This window comes from Balaenoptera physalus (assembly GCF_965194825.1).
Source record: "Balaenoptera physalus genome assembly, chromosome: 16".
Lineage (NCBI taxonomy): Eukaryota > Metazoa > Chordata > Mammalia > Artiodactyla > Balaenopteridae > Balaenoptera > Balaenoptera physalus.
In genome coordinates, this window is record NC_138898.1 from 44842980 (window position 1) to 44865607 (window position 22628).

Sequence of the window (22628 nt, forward strand, 5' to 3'; positions counted from 1 at the left end):
ACTAAAAGAGATCACTAATATCCTAATAGCTAAAATGTAAGTAACCCGCCCAAACTACACAACTAGTAACTAGAGCACCTAGTATTGGACCTTAAGTAACCTGACTTCAGAGCCCGTGACATTCAACTCTACATTGTACTACTTTCAACAGCACACCCTCCTCCAGAACCGTGGATGCTGTCCCACAGCTGGCTTGGGGAAAAATATAAAGATGAGACCTAACTCGCTAGCCAAATAGTGAGCTATGACCGCTGCGGAGAAGCCAAGGCTCAGCCAGCCGAGGGAGCACCTGCCTCACCACACAGCTCTCGGCTTCAGGGGGACAAAAAGCCTCAAGGTAAGAACAGATCTATGACCCCTGAAGATTCCAACCACATATCAAATAAGACAGAGACACATAAATGAGGATAATCCTCCTCCTCACCCTATTCCCCAACTGCTCTCATTTACAGGCCAGTCCAAGCACGACAAATAAAAGGGGTCCCGGGTTAGAATCCCAGAAACTTCTTACTCTTGCCGACAACACTGATAAACAACGCTTTACTTTGGTACAGGTTCTGGATGACCTTTGGTCAAATTACACTTTAAAGCTAGGCCTGCAAGAAGTGTTTCCTTTTTGGTGAGTGTGTGTGTGTGTGTGTGTGTATACACACACACACACATACATGCACACACTAGCAAACTGTGCCAGTAACCTAATTATTTCTAAATCTGTGTGCATGGTTGCCAAATGACAATTACACATATTCTGAAAGGACAGAAAACACATAATGCTGAAAAATTTCTGTGGGCAATATCTCAGCCCAGAAATCACATTCACTGCTGTTTACCCAATAATGAAAACTCAATGGCTGCCTTTGTTCAAATGAAGTTATAGACTTATGATTTCATGTCCTTCATTTCTGCTCCATGAGATGTCAAAAAAGGGGGAAGGGGGGTGAGTACTGAATGTCCCTTGCCTTCTGAAGCCTTCACCTGCTTCATCCATGAAAAGCCTGGCTGTGGTTTGTAATCCAATATTAAACAGCTGAGCAGGCCATGTGTGAATGCTGCCTAAGCTAGAAAACAGAAAGGACTATGAACAACACCTTGAAAGGTCTTTGCCTCAGGCAATCTTGAAGCTTCCAGCTCAAGGTGTTTATAAAGAGTAAGGCCTCCCCCAGATAGGGACTGACCCCTGACACGGACAAGGACCTGAAACAGGGCAACACAATAATCAAAGGAAGTTTCACTGTTCAGCCATGCCTGCATCACTGGTCCAAGATCACAGTAAAAAGGATGGATGTGAAATCCTTTTATTCTTTTGAAAAGAAAAAAACTAACCCGCACTACCCAAGTAAAGCACCACCCAGAGGAAGGTCCAGAACCAGTGCTTGTGGGGGGTGGGAATGGGGGTGGTAATAGTTTTCTTTGGGCTTCATGAGGCCCTTCTACTTTTTTATTTTTTGTCGGCAAATCACAATTTTATTTCATGCTTCACAATCACCGTATCATTTACTTTATTTGTTTATTGCATTATGGTACTGACTAGACCTCCAATGCAATTTGGAAGTCGTTAGAACAGACATCCTTTCCTCATTTCTGGTCTCAAGAGGAAAGCTTGGTTTCAGCATTAAATATCATGTTTGCTGCAGGTTTTGTTTTGTTTTTTTTAATTCTTGAATTTTATTTTATTTATTTTTTTATACAGCAGGTTCTTATTAGTCATCAATTTTATACACATCAGTGTATACATGTCAGTCCCAATCGCCCAATTCACCACACCACCACCCCCACCACCCTGCCGTGTTCCCCCCCTGGTGTCCATACGTTTGTTCTCTGCATCTGCGTCTCAATTTCTGCCCTGCAAACCGGTTCATCTGTACCATTTTTCTAGGTTCCACATGTATGCGTTAATATACGATATTTGTTTTTCTCTTTCTGACTTACTTCACTCCGTATGACAGTCTCTAGATCCATCCACGTCTCAACAAATGACCCAATTTCGTTCCTTTTTATGGCTGAGTAATATTCCATTGTATATATGTACCACTTCTTCTTTATCCAGTCATCTGTCGATGGGCATTTAGGTTGCTTCCATGACCTGGCTGTTGTAAATAGTTCTGCAATGAACACTGGGGTGCATGTGTCTTTTTGAATTATGGTTTTCTCTCGGTATACGCCCAGTAGTGGGATTGCTGGATCATATGGTAATTCTATGCTTAGTTTTTTAAGGAACCTCCATAGTGTTCTCCATAGTGGCTGTATCAATTTACATTCCCACCAACAGTGCAAGAGGGTTCCCTTTTCCCCACACCCTCTCCAGCATGTGTTGTTTGTAGATTTTCTGATGATGCCCATTCTAACTGGTGTGAGGTGATACCTCTTGTAGTTTTGATTTGCATTTATCTAATAATCAGTGATGTTGAGCATCTTTTCATGTGCTTCTTGGCCATCTGTATGTCTTCTTTGGAGAAATGTCTATTTAGGTCTTCTGCCCATTTTTGGATTGGGTTGTTTGTTTCTTTAATATTGAGCTGCATGCGCTGTTTATATATTTTGGAGATTAATCCTTTGTCCGTTGATTCGTTTGCAAATATTTTCTCCCATTCTGAGGGTTGTCTTTTCGTCTTGTTTATGGTTTCCTTTGCTGTGCAAAAACTTTGAAGTTTCATTAAGTCCCATTTCTTTATTTTTGTTTTTATTTCCATTACTCTAGAAGGTGGATCAAAAAAGATCTTGCTGTGATTTATGTCAAAAAAGTGTTCTTCCTATGTTTTCCTCTAAGAGTTTTATAGTGTCTGGTCTTACATTTAGGTGTATAATCCATTTTGAGTTTATTTTTGTGTATGGTGTTAGGGAATGTTCTAATTTCATTCTTCTACATGTAGCTGTCCAGTTTTCCCAGTACCACTTATTGAAGAGACTGTCTTTTCTCTATTGTATATCCTTGCCTCCTATGTCATAGATTAGTTGACTATAGGTGCGTGGGTTTATCTCTGGGCTTTCTTTCTTGTTCCATTGATCTATGTTTCTGTTTTTGTGCCAGTACCATATTGTCTTGATTACTGTAGCTTTGTAGTATAGTCTGAAGTCAGGGAGTCTGATTCCTCCAGCTCCGTTTTTTTCCCTCAAGACTGCTTTGGCTATTCGGGGTCTTTTCTGTCTCCAAACAAATTTTAAGATTTTTTGTTCTAGTTCTGTAAAAAATGCCATTGGTAATTTGATAGGGATTGCATTGAATCTGTAGATTGCTTTGGGTAGTATAGTCATTTTCACAATATTGATTCTTCCAATCCAAGAACATGGTATATCTCTCCATCTGTTGGTACCATCTTTAATTTCTTTCATCACTGTCTTACAGTTTTCTGCATACAGGTCTTTTGTCTCCCTAGGTAGGTTTATTACTAGGCATTTTGTTCTTTTGTTGCAGTGGTAAATGGGAGTGTTTCCTTAATTTCTCTTTCAGATTTTTCATCATTAGTGTATAGGAATGCAAGAGATTTCTGTGCATAAATTTTGTATCCTGCTACTTTACCAGATTCATTGATTAGCTCTAGTAGTTTTGTGGTAGCACCTTTAGGGTTCCTTTAGGGTTCTCTGTGTATAATATCATGTCATTGCAGACAGTGACAGTTTTACTTCTTCTTTTCCGATTTGGATTCCTTTTATTTCTTTTTCTTCTCTGATTGCCGTGGCAAAGACTTCCAAAACTATGTTGAATAATAGCGGTGAGAGTGGACATCCTTGTCTTGTTCCTGATCTTACAGGAAATAAATGCTTTCAGTTTTTCACCATTGAGAATGATGTTTGCTGTGAGTTTCTCATATACGGCCTTTATTATGTTGAGGTAGGTTCCCTCTGTGTCCACTTTCTGGAGAGTTTTTATCATAAATGGGTGTTGAATTTTGTCAAAAGCTTTTTATGCATCTATTGAGATGATCATATGGTTTTTATTCTTCAATTTGTTAATACGGTGTATCACATTGATTGATTTGCGTATGCTGAAGAATCCTTGCATCCCTGGGATAAATCCCACTTGATCATGGTGTATGATCCTTTTAATGTGTTGTTGGAATTTGTTTGCTAGTATTTTGTTGAGGATTTTTGCATGTATATTCATCAGTAATATTGGTCTGTAATTTTTTTTTTTTGTAGTATCTTTGTCTGGTTTTGGTATCAGGGTGATGGTGGCCTCATAGAATGAGTTTGGGAGTGTTCCTTCCTCTGCAACTTTTTGGAAGAGTTTGAGAAGGATGGGTGTTAGCTCTTCTCTAAATGTTTGATAGAATTCACCTGTGAAGCCATCTGGTCCTAGACTTTTGTTTGTTGGAAGATTTTTAATCACAGTTTCAATTTCATTACCTGTGACTGGTCTGTTCATATTTTCTATTTCTTCCTGGTTCAGTCTTGGAAGGTTATACCTTTCTAAGAATTTGTCCATTTCTTCCAGGTTGTCCATTTTATTCACATAGAGTTTCTTGTACTAGTCTCTTAGGAATGCTTTGTATTTCTACGGTGTCTGTTGTAACTTCTCCTTTTTCATTTCTTATTTTATTGATTTGAGTCCTCTCCCTCTTTTTCTTGATGAGTCTGGCTAATGGTTTATCAATTTTGTTGATCTTCTCAAAGAACTAGCTTTTAGTTTTATTGATCTTTGCTATCATTTTCTTTGTTTCTATTTCATTTATTTCTGCTCTGATTTTTATGATTTCTTTCCTTCTGCTAATTTTGGGTTTTGTTTGTTCTTCTTTCTCTAGTTTCTTTAGGTGTAAGGTTAGACTGTTTATTTGAGATTTTTCTTGTTTCTTGAGGTAGGCTTGTATAGCTATTAACTTCCCTCTTAGAACTGCTTTTGTTGCATCCCATAGGTTTTTGATCGTCGTGTTTTCACTGTCATTTGTCTCTATGTATTTTTTGATTTCCTCTTTGATTTCTTCAGTCATCTCTTGGTTATTTAGTAACGTATTGTTTAGCCTCCATGTGTTTGTGTTTTTTACGTTTTTTTCCCTGTAATTTATTTGTAATCTCATAGCGTTGTGGTCAGAAAAGATGCTTGATATGACTTCAATTTTCTTAAATTTACTGAGGCTTGATTTGTGACCCAAGATGTGACCTATCTTGGAGAATGTTCCGTGCGAACTTGAGAAGAAAGTGTAATCTGCTGTTTTGGGATGGAATGTCCTATAAATATCAATTAAATCTATCTGGTCTAATGTGTCATTTAAAGCTTCTGTTTCCTTATTTATTTTCATTTTGGATGATCTGTCCATTGGTTTAAGTGAGGTGTTAAAGTCCCCTACTATTACTGTGTTACTGTCAATTTCCTCTTTTATAGCTGTTAGCAGTTGCCTTATGTACTGAGGTGCTCCTATGTTGGGAGCATATATATTTATAATTGTTATATCTTCTTCTTGGATTGATCCCTTGATCATTATGTAGTGTCCTTCCTTGTCTCTTGTAACATTCTTTATTTTAAAGTCTATTTTATCTGATATGAGTATTGCTACTCCAGCTTTCTTTTGATTTCCATTGGCATGGAATCTTTTTCCATCCCCTCACTTTCAGTCTGTATGTGTCCCCAGGTCTGAAGTGGGTCTCTTGTAGACAGCATATAGATGGGTCTTGTTTTTGTATCCATTCAGCAAGCCTGTGTCTTTTAGTTGGAGCATTTAATCCATTCACATTTAAGGTAATTATCAATACGTATGTTCCTATGACCATTTTCTTAATTGTTTTCGGTTTGTTTTTGTAGGTCCATTTCTTCTCTTGTGTTTCCCACTTAGAGAAGTTCCTTTAGCATTTGTTGTAGAGCTGGTTTGGTGGTGCTAAATTCTCGTAGCTTTTGCTTGTCTGTAAAGCTTTTGATTTCTCCATCGAATCTGAATGAGATCCTTGCTGGGTAGAGTAATCTTGGTTGTAGGTTCTTCCCTTTCATCACTTTACGTATATCATGCCACTCCCTTCTGGCTTGTAGAGTTTCTGCTGAGAAATCAGCTGTTAACCTTATGGGAGTTCCCTTGTATGTTATTTTCATTTTTTCCTTGCTGCTTTCAATAATTTTTCTTTGTCTTTAATTTTTGCCAATTTGATTTCCATGTGTCTAGGCGTGTTTCTCCTTGGGTTTATCCTGTATGGGACTCTCTGCGCTTCCTGGACCTGGGTGACTATTTCCTTTCCCATGTTAGGGAAGTTTTCGACTATAATCTCTTCAAATATTTTCTCTGGTCCTTTCTCTCTCTCTTCTCCTTCTGGGACCCCTATAATGTGAATGTTGTTGCGTTTAATGTTGTCCCAGAGGTCTCTTAGGCTGTCTTCATTTCTTTTCATTCTTTTTTCTTTATTCTGTTCCGCAGCAGTGAATTCCACCATTCTGTCTTCCAGGTCACTTCTCCGTTCTTCTGCCTCAGTTATTCTACTATTGATTCCTTCTTGTGTAGTTTTCTTTTCAGTTATCGTATTGTTCATCTCTGTTTGTTCTTTAATTCTTCTATGTCTGTGTTAAACATTTCTTGCATCTTCTCGATCTTTGCCTCCATTCTTTTTTCGAGGTCCTGGATCATCTTCACTATCATTATTCGGAATTCTTTTTCTGGAAGGTTGCCTATCTCCACTTCATTTGGTTGTTTTTCTGGGGTTTTATCTTGTTCCTTCATCTGGTACGTAGCCCTCTGCCTTTTCATCTTGCCTATCTTTCGTCTTGCCTAAATGGAAGGTATTCGTTTTCGTACTATTCTAAAAGGCATTTTCGTTCACTTCCGGATGAAACATAACTAATATCCGGTCGGCTTTCTTTTAACAATGAAAATAAATCAAATTGGATATCTTTTTAGAACTCCTACTAAGCAAACACCAATTCCCCATTCACCAACTCTAATGCTTATATGAGTATAATTTTTTTAACAAGTGCCTGGAGTCATGATTTCTTGCCAAACTAAATTACTATAAATTTAATTACAGGCATAGAGGTATTGCTGACTTTTGAAAATTACGCCCTCATCACCAACACTATTGTGCACAAACATTTATTGACTACCTACCCTGAGTAATACAGAGAAGCATGGAATGTAGTGCCTGACCTCAAGAAGCTTTCAAATGTAGGGAGATGACACAGACATTGTAAAAAGTAATGAACAGAAACCTCAGTTAAAATAAGAATCTGGAGTCCAGAAGGGGGAGCTCTCATGCCCTACAAGGAAAGCAGAGGCCAACAGAAAGAAAAAAGACTTCCTCTTCTAGAGTCAGCCAATGACTGTCACAACCCAGCCAATCAAAAGCCACTATACTAACCCCTCTTTAAAAGGGTTCTCTCCTTGCCGTGCAGGAACCTGCAGGAAGCTTGCTGTGGTGACAACCCCAAACTGCAATTCTTTGTTGACCCCAAATAAACTCATCTTTGCTGGAGAAATAACTGGCAGCCTATTTGTTTTAGGTCAAAAACTAAAATATAAAAACTATCCACTCACATCACATTTAACCAACTCTGTGGCTGGGGGTGGGCGTCAGGTATTCTCTGAAGAATTTTCCTAAAAGTCCACGCCTTCTTTCAAAAAGTTCTAAACCATTTTCTAAAATGGAACTACATTCAAGGGAAGTTTCCTAAAAGGAACAGCACATTTTGCTGGCTCTTGAGTACACTGGGACTCTCTGAGTCATCATTATAACCTCAGGTGACTCAACTGTAACAGAACTTAGTCTGTGCCTTCAGTTAGAGCATCTGAAGACAGTGCGGAGGCTGCTTTCATCCTAAACCAACGAGCCATCAGAGTGCTTAGATTTGTTGAAATTATTCTGTCTCTTTTAAAATCAGCAGGTTGTCATTTATCCCTGCTCTCTGGGCCTGGCTCCTCACAGCTCCTATCCGACTTCTAATTTGCTTTTTGGCTAATCTCCTGCAGGCTGGGAAACACAATAATCCTTCTTAATGTGTGCACTGAAGGGTCTCTCATTTGAGTGTAAGTTTCTAACACATTTCAAACCCTTTCCTGCCTTTCTTTGACTTTTGACCTGTGCTCAAAGGCCCCACTCTGTTTCAGTGCTCAGCTACCTCCTGGGTAGCTGTCAGATTCATCTGTCTCACCTCTCCACTCACAAACGCCTAGTTTAAAAGAATAATAAGTATAAAAATGGAGAAAATAAGGAGTAGCACAGGAGCGGGGGGAGGGGGGGAGGCAATATCTATACAATGGACATTTCAAGTGGTTTTTGCTATCAATCCAGACAGAATGAGACAGAAGTGGCCAATACTTGCATATCTCATGGTCATATGTTATTAAGATAAATAGAAAATGCCACAAAGAAGTACAAATAAAAATTAAATGCAGGTTGGCTTCAAGTAGCAAAAATGGTCTAAGATTTCTCAACTCCAGGATTTGGAAGAAAACAGAGCACACCTTTAAGCTTTAATAAAAACATCATGAGTCCTACAGACAATCCAGCTATTATTTACATGCAAAAGCCATGAACATGCCAGGGATGGTACCTCTATTCATCCAAGAGATAAATCAAAATGGAGAGGAAAGAGGTAACCAGTGGTCAAATGCACTGATGGGAAGCAATAAAGATCAGAAAAAGCAATAAGTTTAATCTAAATATAGCCTAGATACAGAGAGAAAGATAGAAAGAAGTAGACCTTGAAAAGATAGCGTAATGATAAATCAATAAAGTGAAATTAAAATCCCAACTCATGGAAATTTTAAAAACATTCTCCTAAATATCTATTGCGACAATGAAGAAAATAAAACTGTAATTTTAAAAAACCTATACAAAAATATAAAATTACATATCAAAACGTAGAGGATGCTGCCAAAGTTATACTCAAAGGAAAATGTACAGCCTTATATGATTTCATTTTTCTACAAGGGTGTAAAATAAACAAAAATGTTTAAATATCAAAGAAAGAGAATAAGGAAATAAGACATAAGCAGAAATTAATACTTTGAAAACAAAAGATGAACACAAGACTTGAAGGTACACACAGAAGAATAAAAGAAAGGCAAACCTTTAATACATCTAACAAGAGGAAAAATATAAATATACAAAATTAACAATGAGAAAGATACAGAATCTGCATCCTTTGAGTAGTTTTCCAACCTTTTTTCTTCTTTAACTCACTTAGAATAAAGAATCCAAAACTTAGGAAACCCATTGGTTCCTCTTTCCGTGGAAAAAGAAATCAAAAAATCGGAAAGAAACAAAATCATGTCACCTCTGCTTAAAATAAACAGCACCATTTTATCCATCACTATACCTGAAAAGATTAAACACACATAACAAAGTATATTGATCACAAAAAATCCAATCTTTTTTATACTTAAAAAAAATCCCAAGGATATCAATGATTGAAAACCACCACCCAACTCAATCACCCAATTGAACGATGACAACAGAGCTCTTCCTGAAAATTACAGATCTCAATGGAATACTGACCAGTAATTCCCAATTTACCCTTATAAATACCAAGTTTTAATGACCTAATAAGTTACTAACAAGTAACTGTTAAGTATGAAAACAAAACCCCACAGAATTGTGTACCATGTGCTCAGAAGAATTACAGAAAAGACATGGATTTTTAGTAAGTTTCTGGCCTACTAGCACAAAGGGGGTATCTGAGAAGTACTGTGCAAAAGCCTAAGTCTCAAACTGGAAGTTTTCTAAGAATGGAAACTTCCAGAAGATATTAAGCATGGATAGATTTAAGGGGATCCATCTCCAGGTCTCTGATTTCCACATGTGCGTTTTTCCAACATGGATCTGCCTGAGAAGGTGCCTGCAAGGCACCCCAATTCCCCTCTTCTCTCCCACCTCCTTATCACAACTGCTCTTCTTCCATTTTACACCAGCAAGACATACCTGTTACCCATCCTGACTTCTCTACAGTGCACTCAAGGTGCCAAACAAAGGAAATTTTCAATATTTGGTTTAAACCCAAGCCTCCGCCATCAAGCCATATTATAGGACTTCTTGCCTTTCTCTTCTGACACATATTTCTGTTAAGGGCAAACGTGGTGACAGAGTCTGGGTATTGAGGTCCGTGTTGGGACGCTCTGGATTCAGATATATCAGAGTGTCTTGACAACAAGGCAAGTAGACGGATAGGACGTGTTGAAGACAGTCTCCCTATTTCAAGTTGGCAAAGGCACTGTCCCCAGTTCCCCCCTCTTAACTATCATCTTAGAATTGGGAAATGGAAATGATGGAGATACCAGAGAAACAGATATTAACATGAACTGAAGAATGAAGTTAGATGTTTTTAAACTAAAAGCCTGTATTTTCTAACTGAAATGACAATAATTCTACAGCTCCACGGTTTTCACCACACACACTACATAGAGACAAAAATACATTTAAAGCCAATAATATAAAAATGCATTCTCAGCCTTTCCAGAGTATATGGAATTTTAAAAGGTGCCTTTTAAAGTGAAAAAGCAACAGGCATGATTGACAGCTGTCTGATAAGTTGGGGTAAAGCCATTTTGGTAAACTTTCCAGAAACTGAGAAAGTGGATGGTTCCAATGACTGGGTGACAAAACCTTTGTGGAAGTCAGGTGGGCTCCAATTCTTAACTTTCAACAAAACGGAAGGAGGAGCAAGTCTCAGCTCGTCAGCACACAGAGTGTTAATGATTATTGGTTAAGAGATCAGCACGTGACTTTCTGCTCATCTCCTAAAACCATTCTGAAGAATTAAAGGACATGGCTGAAGTAGCTCTCCTTCCGCTCCCATCAACTCAACTACGTGGAAATCAAGAGTAAATCTGTGCCCCCCTGTCAATGTCCCTGTGAACAGCCTGAGGGGAAAGTCCCATACATTTTGTTAAATGACACATCTCTAATAGCACTTTTAATGTTTAATAATCAGTTATCAAAATGTACGCTTCTGCTGCTTTGATAAAGTATGTACCACAAATAATTATGATGGTACTCACTCTGGAAGAAATTTCCTTAATAATCACAGCCTCATGGTTATAGGAAATATTTTTAATTACATTTAAATTTATTTGCATGGTTTTATTATAAGGGATTATGATAAGACGATCAAAGAAAAAACTTCCAAGCACAAAAATATATTAAACTAGGAAAAACTTCTGTAGGGAAAACTGGATATACAAGCTCAAGGAAAAAAGAGAACGATGTAAAATTTTCAACAGTGAAAAAGAGACATTTAATTTATTTTTACACTGATGACGGTGGATATTGAATCCCTCCGGTTTTACATTTCACTGGATTCATTTGAAAGAGTGATTTTATTTTAAAATGTCAATATTTGATCTCCACCAAAAATTCCATCTTATGCAGATGTTAAATATATAACAAAACATAGATACCAACTTACAAATATTCAAGGAACGCACAGCTTTACAGAATTCCTTGAGCAGGTGTGCAAGTGCAGAGTGAGAGGGCCCCTGCCCTCTGGTTCGCAGCACGGCTGCAGCTTGGGACAGGCATGCCCTCCAGGCTCAAATCATTCCTCTCTGGCCCCCTGGCCCCCACTGGTAAGTTCTTCAAATAAACTGGACTCTGAATTCCTTTGTTTACTCTTTCATACTTGTTTCCCAACTGCCTACCACAATGGCAAACAATAGTCATGCAAAAAGTGTTGATTTTCAAAATGAAATAAAATGATATTTGCCAAAGGTTTGAGAGCAATTCCTTGCTCTTTGAGAACCTGTTCCAGCCGAACATTTATCAGACACAAGGGAGCAGATGGGCTGAACTTTGGACCATATGAAGAGAGGCCAGGAGGTGAGTTCCTAACCACCATGAATTCTAGGAGTGACCTTTGAGAAACCATCATGCAGGTTTCCATCCATTTAAAAATAAATGTGGAGGAAACCAGGACTCTTGCCCTGCTGCAAAAGTGGCCTCAAGAAAATGAATGCATACCTGGAGAAGCATTTCCAGCTCCTAGTAGAAAGAAATGCTGAACACTGGGACAAGAAAGGATTTTAAGTAATTATTCACTCTAGCGTATTCTCTGCCTCGAGATAAAACCAGAACAAACTGATTCCACGCAGAGCTGGGGACTGCACTGGTATTTAACCGTAATGAATGGGAAGTCAAGAGGTTCTTTAACAGAAAGGATTCCTTGAGCTGCACAGCCTCTCCCACCGTGGGAGGTGGTCAGACAATCCCAGCCCATCACACAGCCTCTGCCCTCCACCTGTGAAGCCTTCCACACACCTCTGAAGTGTTGTGGGCGGCTATGTCAGTGGGCCCCTGCATTATTTATTTTAAATCATTTTCATATGTGTTAATTTAAAACACGTGGCCTCGTATCCATACATACACATTCCTATACAGAAGCACGCATGCGTATGCAGTCTCTATGTGAATTATGTTAACCAATTCAACAACCAAAGATGAAAGGAAAAAATCACTACTAAGCCTTCCGATAAGAATCCAACACACACATTTTTTCTGTGCAGAACATTTCTTTAACCCCATCACATATTAAGGTCTACATAGCCAAGGCTGAGCAAAATGGACCTCTCTTTTCTCTCACTTAAAAAAATTCTAAATTGGATTCTTAGTGACCAGACAGTGAAATCCCTCCTCCTGTACTTCTCTCTTTTTCTCTTGAACTTAAGAAATGTGTAGGAAAATCAGAATGATGGAAGCTCTGTGGCAGTGGAGACCGGATCTGTCTTGCTCCACAGCCCCAGGGTCCAGCACCCTGCCCAGAACACGCTAGGGGCAGCACGAGTGCTTGTTAAACACACGATAAAACAGTGACCCAAATACAAAGCAGGAGGTCTCACTACCACACATCTCAGGCATGCAGGGCTGGTAGGTAATACAGCAGTTTTAAGTGAAGTTTGTTTGGCTTATTTATACTGATATATAAATTATGCTTTCCAACTTTATTGAGATACTACTGACATCTAACATATGTAAGTTTAAGGTGTACAACGTGACGATCTGATACCCATACGTATTACAAAACGATTACCACAATAAGGTTAGTTAACACCTCTAGCCCCTCACAGTCACCTTCTTGGATGTGTATGGTGACGACATTCAAGATCTATTACTCTCTTAACAACCTGCAAGTATATGACACAGTACTAACTATAGTCACCATGCTGCACATTAGATCCCAGAACTGATTCGTCTTATAACTGGAAGTTTGCACCCTTTGACCAGCATCTCCCTATTTCCCTCACCCCCCAGCCCCTGGCAACCATCCTTCTACTCTCAATTTCTATGAGTTCAGCTTTTTCAGATTCCACATGTAAGTGAGATCATACAGTATTTGTCTTTCTCAGTCTCACTTACTTCACCTAGCATAATGCCCTCAAGGTCCATCGCCTTGTGCAAAAGACAGGATTTCCTTCCTCTTAATGGCTGAATAATATTCTATTATACAGATATATATCTCACAGCTTCTTTATCCATTCATCCATAAATGGGCACTCAGGTTATTTCCGTGTCTTGCCTATTGTAAATAATGCTGCAGTGAACATGGGGATGCAGATATCTCTTCCAGATAGTGATTTTATTTCCTTCAGATATATACCCAGAAATGGAATTGCTGGATCATATGGTAGTTCTATTTTTAATTTTTTGAGGAACCTCCATACTGTGTTCCATAGTGGCTGCACCAATTTACATTCCCATCAACAGTGCAAAAGGGTTCCCTTTTCTCCACATCCTTGCCAACGCTTGTTACCTCATCTTTTTAATAAGAGTCATTCTGACAGGTGTGAGATGATAGCTCATTGTGGTTTTGATTTGCATTTCCCTAATGATTAGTGATGCTGTGCATCTTTTCATGTACCTGTTGGCCATCTGTAAGTCTTCTTTGGAAAAATGTCTATTCAGGTCCTCTGTCCATTTTTTAATCAGATTGCTTGTTTTTTAACAGTATTAACCTACTATCAGATAGCTGGTTTGCAATTATTTTCTCCCATTCTGTAGGCTGCCTTTTCATTCTGTTGTTTCCTTTGCCATGTAGAAGCTTTTTAGTTTAATATAGTCCCACTTGTTTATTTTTGCTTTTATTGCTTGCACTTTTGATATCAGTGTCATTTCCAAAAGATCATTGCCAAGACCAAGGTCAAGAAGCTTTTTCCCTATGTTTTCCTATAATAATATTACAGTGTTGGGTCTTACATTTAAGTCTTTTAATTTCGAGCTAATTTTTGTAAGTGGTGAAAGACGGCATCTAATTTCATTCTTTTATGTCCAGTTTTCTCAGCACCATTTTTATTGAAGAGACTACTCTTTCCCCATTCAATATTCTTGGATCCCTCGTCAAATATTAGTTGATTGAATATGCATGGGCTTATTTCTGAGCTCTTAATTCTGTTCCATTGGTCTACATGTCTATTTGCCAGAACCATACTATTTTGATTACTATAGCTTTGTAACAAAAATATAAATTATTACAATGGGCAAAACATGACTAAACACAGATGAGGGCTTGAATGAGGATCCCATTCTGGTATTAATTTCAAAGAAAAAAAGAGCTAACTTCTGGTTTCTAGTCCACTATGTAGGTAGTTTAAAAGTCACACTGTCCTAACTATAAGTAAAAGGCTGGGGAAAAAAAAAACCTGAAAACCAACAACTCTTCTTAGATCTGTCAGAGAAGTGAGGTCACAGGGCAAACTGCTGCCCCCAAATTGGAGAGACAGTCAGATACAGACGATTACAACTTACTGGAGCAGAAACCCAAGAGAAGGTGCCAGGGTAGGAAAACCTAAACGGTAATTTGACAAATTGGTGGAGGCTCAGAGTGGACAGGTCTGATGGTTAAAAACTCCAGGGAGCCCCAGCCATGGGGGGGAGGGGGGAGGGGGGGAGTCCCCAAACCTCTGTGAGATCTTCTCCAGGAGCTCCCCCAGATCCTCACAGAGAATATCAGAGAAAAATTCCCTCATGCTTCCAGAAGAAGGTGGGGAACGTAGCCATTTTTACATATGCCAGAACCCTCTGTTCTTCTTTTTTTTTTTTTTTTTTTGGATGATTAACTTCATTTTTTTTTAACATCTTTATTGGAGTATAATTGCTTTACAATGGTGTGTTAGTTTCTGCTTTATAACAAAGTGAATCAGCTATACGCATACATATATCCCCATATCCCCTCCCTCTTGCATCTCCCTCCCACCCTCCCTATCCCACCCCTCTAGGTGGTCACAAAGCAACAAGCTGATCTCCCTGTGCTATGCAGCTGCTTCCCACTAGCTATCTATTTCACATTTGGTAGTGTATATATGTCCATGCCACTCTCTCACTTTGTCCCAGCTTACCCTTCCCCCTCCCCGGGTCCTCAAGTCCATTCTCTACATCTGTATCTTTATCTTAACAAGCCCTGCCCTCAGGAGAAACCATTTTACCAGAGCCTCACCTACCTCGGGGAAGAGAAATACCCAACTCCAGCCCCCTCCAGCCACCCTGTCCCACCTACGGGGACACGGGGACGACTGAGAAGCACTGTGAAGTTCACAGTCCAGGGGAACAGGCCCACCAGAAGCTAAGACCTAATCACAGGACTACAGAATGCTCCCCCCCTCCCCAAACCTCACCATTACATTTCACAGGCCGATTTATTAAAGCTCCCCTCACAGTCCCTCATGCCCACCTTCCAGCTAAAAATTACAAGGCATGCAAAAAAACAAAAGCAGTCTGAAAAGCTGAAAAAGCTTCAGAACCAGAGTCACACATGGCAGGGAAGCTGGAATTACCAAACTAAGACTTTTTTAAAACTATGATTAATAAGCTAAGGGCTTTATTTGCAGCAATATGGATGGACGTAGAGATTATCATACCAAGGGAAGTAAGTCAGAAAGAGACAAATACCATATGATATCACTTACATGTGGAATCTAAAATATGACACAAATGAACTTACCTATGATACAGAAACAGACGCACAGACATAGAGAACAGACTTGTGGTTGCCAAGGTGGGGTGGGGGGGGGAATGAAAGATTGGGAGTTTGGGATCAGCAGATGCAAATTAGTATATATAGGCTGGATAAACAACAAGGTCCTACTGTATAGCACAGGGAACTATATTCAGCATCCTGTAATAAACCATAATGGTAAAGAATGTGAAAAAGAAAATATATATCTATAACTGAATCACTTTGCTGTAGAGCAGAAATTAACGTCGTAAATCAACTATACTTCAATAAAATAAATTTTTTTAAAAAATAAGCTAAGGGCTTCAACAGAGAAAGTAGACAGCGTGCAGGAATCTTTCACAAAAATTAACCCAAAATGGATCACAGATCTAAAAGTAAAACACATCTAATAGTAAAAAACTATTAAACTCCTAGAAGACAAAATGGGATAAACCCTAGATGACTTCTGGCGTGGTGATAACTTTTTAGATACAACACCAAAGGCAAAATCAATGAAAGAAATCATCGCCAAGCTGGGCTTCATTAAAATGAAAAACTTCTGCTCTAGGAAAGACAATTAAGAGAATTAGAGGATCAGCCATGACTGCGAAAAACTATCTGCACTCTTGGTGTCATACATTCTATGGCCTTTGATGTGTGTCCCATTGTAGAACAGCCTCACTGCCCTAAAAACCTTCTGTGTTCTGCATGTTCATCCTTCCTTCCCCCCAACTTAACCTCTGACAACCACTGATCTTTTCACTGTCTCCATAGTTTTACCTTTTCCAGAGGCCATATAGTTGGAATCTTATAGTATGTAGTCTTCAGATTGGCTTCTTTCACTTAGTAATATGCATACGGTTCCTAAAATATTCACTATCTGGTTCTTTACAGGAAATTCGCCAACCTCTCTTGTAGACACTGTGCAAAGCAGTTGTACAGATTACCTCTTTACATGTTTTAGTCCAGTGAGGTAAAAATGATTATTATCCCCATTTTAAGGAGGAAGCTGAGGCTTATCAAGATTAAGTAATTGGCCAAAGTCCCAAGTGGCCAAGCCAGAGTTCAACCCCAAACTCACTGGCTCAGAGCAGATGCTCTAAACCACCGAGCTCTACTGAGTGGGAGCTGGGAGGATGACGTAACCCTAATGTTACATAAGCACTGGTACAAAGGTAAAGGGCCAAAGCCAATCTCTGGAATGGAGGGACTCCCGCACACTCTGGGGAAACATTTCCTGAATCCCATCATATGACGGGTACCGCAGTATCACCAACATTCCCATGATAACGTCACGTCATTTGCTCTTGACACTCTGGATGGAGCCAGAATCCCTCAGCCGACTGACCCCCAGTCCACTGACTCGGCCACTGCTGACCTATTCAATGTGCCATCACCGCGCTGATCCCCTCTCTAAGGACTGGCTAAGTCAGCATCTTGGCACCTCGCTCCCTGAGCTAAACAGGCTTTGGAAGGCCAACCTTAGAACCCAACCGCAATTGTTTTATCAATACTCGATGGACAGAGATGAGTTCAGGTTCTGAGAAATTACACATCACTCATTTTTCAGAATGCAACTATCTTCTAAGACAACAGGGTTTTAGCAGAAAGCTTTTCACCATTTTAATAGCAAAAGACCAAAAGGCAACCTGAAAAGAATAAAAAAGCGATTTTGTTCTAAGGAATCCATTTAGGCTACAGGATTTTGCAAATTCTGCACACAAAGCTGAAGAAGGACATCTGGCTTAGAGCCAAACAGCCATCCTCAGAACACAGTGAGTCTGAAGTGAGCAGCTCCTCCTTAGAGCCACAGACACAAGGCTCTCCCAAACTGCTATAAACAAGCCTGTTTAATTTTGTTTAATCCAGTATTGCCCAGACTTATTTGAACAAGGGTTTTTCTCTCTCTCAAGGAACCTCATCAACACTGGAGCAGTCTATCAACAAACAGCTCCTGAGTGTCTGCTTTTGTGTCAAGAACTCAACTAAGGAGTAGAACCAGAAGCCAGGGAGGACACTTGTTAAATACATAACTGCAAATAATTAACCAAACATCAGTGTCCTGCAAGGGACATACACGGGGACCAGGGAAAAACGCATCAGGAAATACTGCTCGGGTGGAAGGTGCGCTGGATAACCGGATTATTATCTTCTGACCTAAACTCGGACACTGACTCCCTGTGTTCAGGTGCCAGACGCTCCCAACCACGGTACAGAAAGGTTGGAGAAGACTGGCTCTAAGGCCCCATCCATTTTGAATATTCTATGCCATTAATTCAATGTGAAATGAGAGAAATGAATAAGAGATTTCAATATACTACTTAGATACTTCAAAAGACACAGTGATGGTTCGGATAATGAAGCTAAACTGGAAAAATGTCTTCAGAATATATGTTCAGAATTGAAATGAGCTCTGAGTATTTTTCCTGAAGCAATAATGAAGCTGTGAGAGCTTTAAAGGGGGAAATTCAGTCCACCATGATCTGACACGTGCTCTTTCTCCAGCCTTGGCACCCCCATACCCCCAACCCCCTTGCTCCAAGCCTACTCAGTTTCCCTGAAAGCCCCGATTCCCCAGGGTAACGGCTTCCTCTGAGCTCCGGCCACCAGAAAGCGTTTATCACCCCAACCCAGGACTCCCGACAGCGACTCAGTTCTACGCTGGCTACAAGGTCAACTCCTCTCTGAACCCTTTTTGGCATCCTCACTACCATCTTCCAGAAGACTTGACCTGTTGACCAAGCCCTCCTTCGTGTCTCCACCAATCCTAAGACTGATTTCTGGCCGGCCTGGTCACTTATTAGCTGTGTGACGAGTTCCTTATCGACTCCAGTCCCCATTTCCTGTCATAGGACAAAGAGCATCCACATGGCAGGACTGTTACAAGACTCCAATGAATTGCTACCTCGTTCCCTGAGCTAAACAGACTTTGGAGGGCCAACCTCAGAACCTAACCATAACTGAATATCAATACTCGATGGACAGAGATGAATCCAGGTTCTGGGAAACTACACATCACTCATTTTTCAGAATGCAACTATCTTCTAAGACAACAGGGTTTTAGCAGGAAACTTTTCACCATTTTAATAGCAAAAGGCAACCTAAAAAGAATAAAAAAGCACTTTTGTTCTAAGGAATCCATTTAGGCTACAGGTTTTCGCAAATTCTGGACACAAAACTGAAAAAGGACATCTGGCTTAGAGCCAAACAGCCATCCTCAGAACACAGTGCTTCGAACAGTGGCCAGCACGTAGCAAGTGCCTCCAGTCAAAACTGCCTTCTGTTTTCCCTTTCTTCCTCCTGAACAAAATCCCACTTTTGTTAGGGACAGCAGGGGTACCAGCTGAAGAAACCATTCCCAGCCTTCCTTGCAGCCAGAAGGGGCCATGCAGCATAGCTCCGTGATGAGATATAAGCCAAAGCTGTTGAGCAGGGCTGAAAACAGGGATAAACTCTGCTAACATATGCCCCATTGCCCTTCCCAGGCCTCTTGACTAAATCTCACATGCGATTACGTGGTTGCAGAAACTGTCTTGAAACCACTGAGAGAAAAGACCAAGGGAATTACACAGACCTCAGCTCTGGGCGAACCACTGAACCCTTGCCACCAGCAGCCCAGCTATGTAGTTCTCGTCCAACGAGGGGAGAAAGGACAACCCTTAACTGGCACCTTTCCTCTGCACTCCGGATGCTGTTATCTGCAGCCAAATGCATCCCTGATACGGTTAACTCTTATTAACTGAGCACCTACAACAATTTATTTCATTATTTGTTTCAAGTTGGGTTTCCCCACCAGATGGAAAGTGTCTTATTCACGTTCACACAATCTCTCTCACTAAGCAGGTGTTCACAAATGTCCAATGAATGGACAAAGTTACAACAAGGCCATCACAGGTTGTCCCTAGTTCTTTTCTAAGAGAAAAAAAGATTTTTCTTCTTCCCTCCCTAGCTAAACTGGATATACTTTAGATTATTTAGCATTTATAAAAGTGCCCACAGAGTGCCTGAAACTAAAGTTCTTTATTTAACAAGCCCTAAGAACATTATTTGCCGAGCACTGCTTTCAATGCTTTCACAAAAACCTTATTTAATCCTCATGACAACCCGATGAGACAGGTACTGTTATCTCCCTTTCACAGACGAGGAAGCTGAAGCACTGTGAGTTGCCCAAGGTCACACAGCCAGCAACTGGCAGGGCTGGCACTAGATTCCACGCAGTCGGGTTCCAGAGTTCAAGTCCTTAACTGTTATTCTCTGCTGTCTCTCAGCCACTAAGGATGGCAATACCTCCTTCTCCCTGTTTCTATAAAAATAAGGAATGAGCTGGGAGAAAATTCCTTCTGATTATCTATCAAGGTTCTTGGCTCCACAAACCAGCAGAAACCAAGGAAGAGAAAGCTGCATCCACTATACCAAGGGTCAAGGTTACTTTCCTAGAGTAAATATGATCAAACGTAGGACTGATGATAAAAAGCTAAGCGAGGAGTTGTAGATTTTCATTTTCTTAAGAACTTCTAGAGCCGAAAATGAGGAAAACTCGAGGTAAAAGAAGAAAAGTCTTTTAAGGGGCAAATATAAGCAAACAAATAAATAAATACTAATAAATGACAACGCTTTCTAATGCAAGCTAATCAAAATGACCACCTAACACCCAGATTTAGAAAAATATTTTACCTATAAGATATTACCCAGGTATTTGAGGCAACTTTGGAAAAAAGTATTTTAAAAACTGAGAAAAGAGGACTTCCCTGGCGGCTCAGTGGTTAGGAATCCGCCTGCCAATGCAGAGGACACGGGTTCGAGCCCTGATCCAGGAATATCCAACATGCCACGGAGCAACTAAGCCCGTGAGCCACAACTACTGAGCCTGCGCTCTAGAGCCCACGAGCCACAACTACTGAGCCCACGTGCCACAACTACTGAAGCCCGCACAACTGGAGCCCATGCTCTGCAACAAGAGAAGCCACCATGAGAAGCCCACGCACTGCAATGAAGAGTGGCCCCGGCTCACCGCAACTAGAGAAAGCCCCTGCGCAGCAACTAAGACCCAACGCAGCCAAAAATTAAAAAATAAATAAGTTTTTTTTTAAAAGTGAGAAAAGAACCTCCAAAAACGTGAGGGGACATATTTACATCTTTCAGCATCAATTCTCAAGGTGGCTGCAAGAAGACGTTTCTTCTACTTAATTCTTCACCATTTACCTCTCACAGATTCAGCATCCAGAAATCAGTACCCAGGCCCTAGTACACTTAGCAATACCTGCCAAGTCCTTTCAGACGAATTCACTACCAAGGACCTTGGAATTAAAAGACGGGAGGAGGGCTGGTTCTTCCATCTCCAGTGACATCTAGTGCTGAGAAACTGAAATGCACCCTGGAGCACAATATTCCTTCCAATTATTATCACATTAACCGCATACTACAAAATCAGAATATGTATAACTCAAAAACATATGGTTTTTTCACAATTGGAATTGCCAGTTGTCAATTGTCTTCTAACCCCAAATTTAAAGTATCTCGTAAGGTTAACCCATTGAGAAGATACAATTGTTTGAGGGGAAGAAATCACCCTGTTCTCCAATTTTTTGTTTGTTTTAAATGCAAATGTAGTTTTATTTACCAATAGTAGACTAGGATGTCAGGAGATTCTGCAGACATTAAAAGACTCCTTTTAAATTTAACCAAAAAGAACTCTGGCTTAATATAACAATAAATACAAGCCATTTATTCAAAACCAACTTCAAAAATCTCTGAAGGAAAATAATTTAAATGCAGATGAAACCCATTATAGGATGGCTTGCTGATTTAAATATGCCATAGGCTAAATCTTGCCTCCAGAATTTACATATTAAAATTATATTCTAAAAGATGTGGGCCAGCCACATTCTCTTTATCAAAGTAAAGCACCATTCTGGAATTAAGATCTAGGCATTTGGAAACCATTTTATAAGAGTAAGATATACTTAAAGAGCACTGGATTAGGAGGAAAAAACAGGATCTAGCCCTGGTTCTACCTCTAGAACTTAAAGACCAACTCAATTTCTCTTGGCTTCAACTTCCTCATTTAAGAAAAAAAGTTTTTCTTCTGTAGGATGAGGGAAGAGTTTCACCTAAATTCCTTCTTGAGCCCCTTGTTCTAACATTCTGTGTTCTATGAACAAGATGATCTTTAAGATCTCTTTGAGTGTTTTTTAAAATTAGTTAAACCACACACAAAGACACTGCACTTTGAGGAATTCAGTACTAAGACTCAACAAAGGAGATTTGTCATTGAAATGAGTGTGGAGTATACAAAGATCTCTTTAGGATGTTTAGATGATGACCCCAGAACTTGATCAAAGACATATTAAACCACATTCACTAGGACCTTGTACTTTCTAAACCATAAGAATTGCCTGAAGCCTTTTAATTAAGATTTTTCAGAAATCACACAATTTAAGTGGGCTTTGTCACTAAACCCAGATATTCACAAACATTCTGATCAAGTGAAGTTTTGCTACCAGAATAAGTTTAGGTTTTTTAGTGGTTTTTTTTTTTTTTAATTTTCTGCCCCTTCACCTCCTTTATAGTTCTGAAACACCAAAAGAGGCAGGAGGGCCTTGGATTTCCGCTGGCTCTGCTTTAAAACATCATGGCTTTCTGTTCCATATGGGAGGAGGGGGACTCGGAGGGCCCAGTCGGCGGGGAAACTTTGGTTAAGTCCCTGGTTCTTGCTGCATAGACGAGGCTGGGGTGCGAGGAGACATCTTCGGGCTCTGTGAGGTCCCTGGCTGGCCAGATGCGAGCCCCGGACAGTGTG

The 22628-nt window shown here is 39.9% G+C and overlaps 1 protein-coding gene across 8 annotated transcripts in view; it reads right to left on the reverse strand.

Moving 5' to 3' along the window:
* KIF16B (kinesin family member 16B) overlaps positions 1–22628 on the reverse strand; it is a 291300-nt gene that overhangs the window by 184678 nt on the left and 83994 nt on the right. The gene's annotated exons all lie outside the window — the stretch shown is intronic.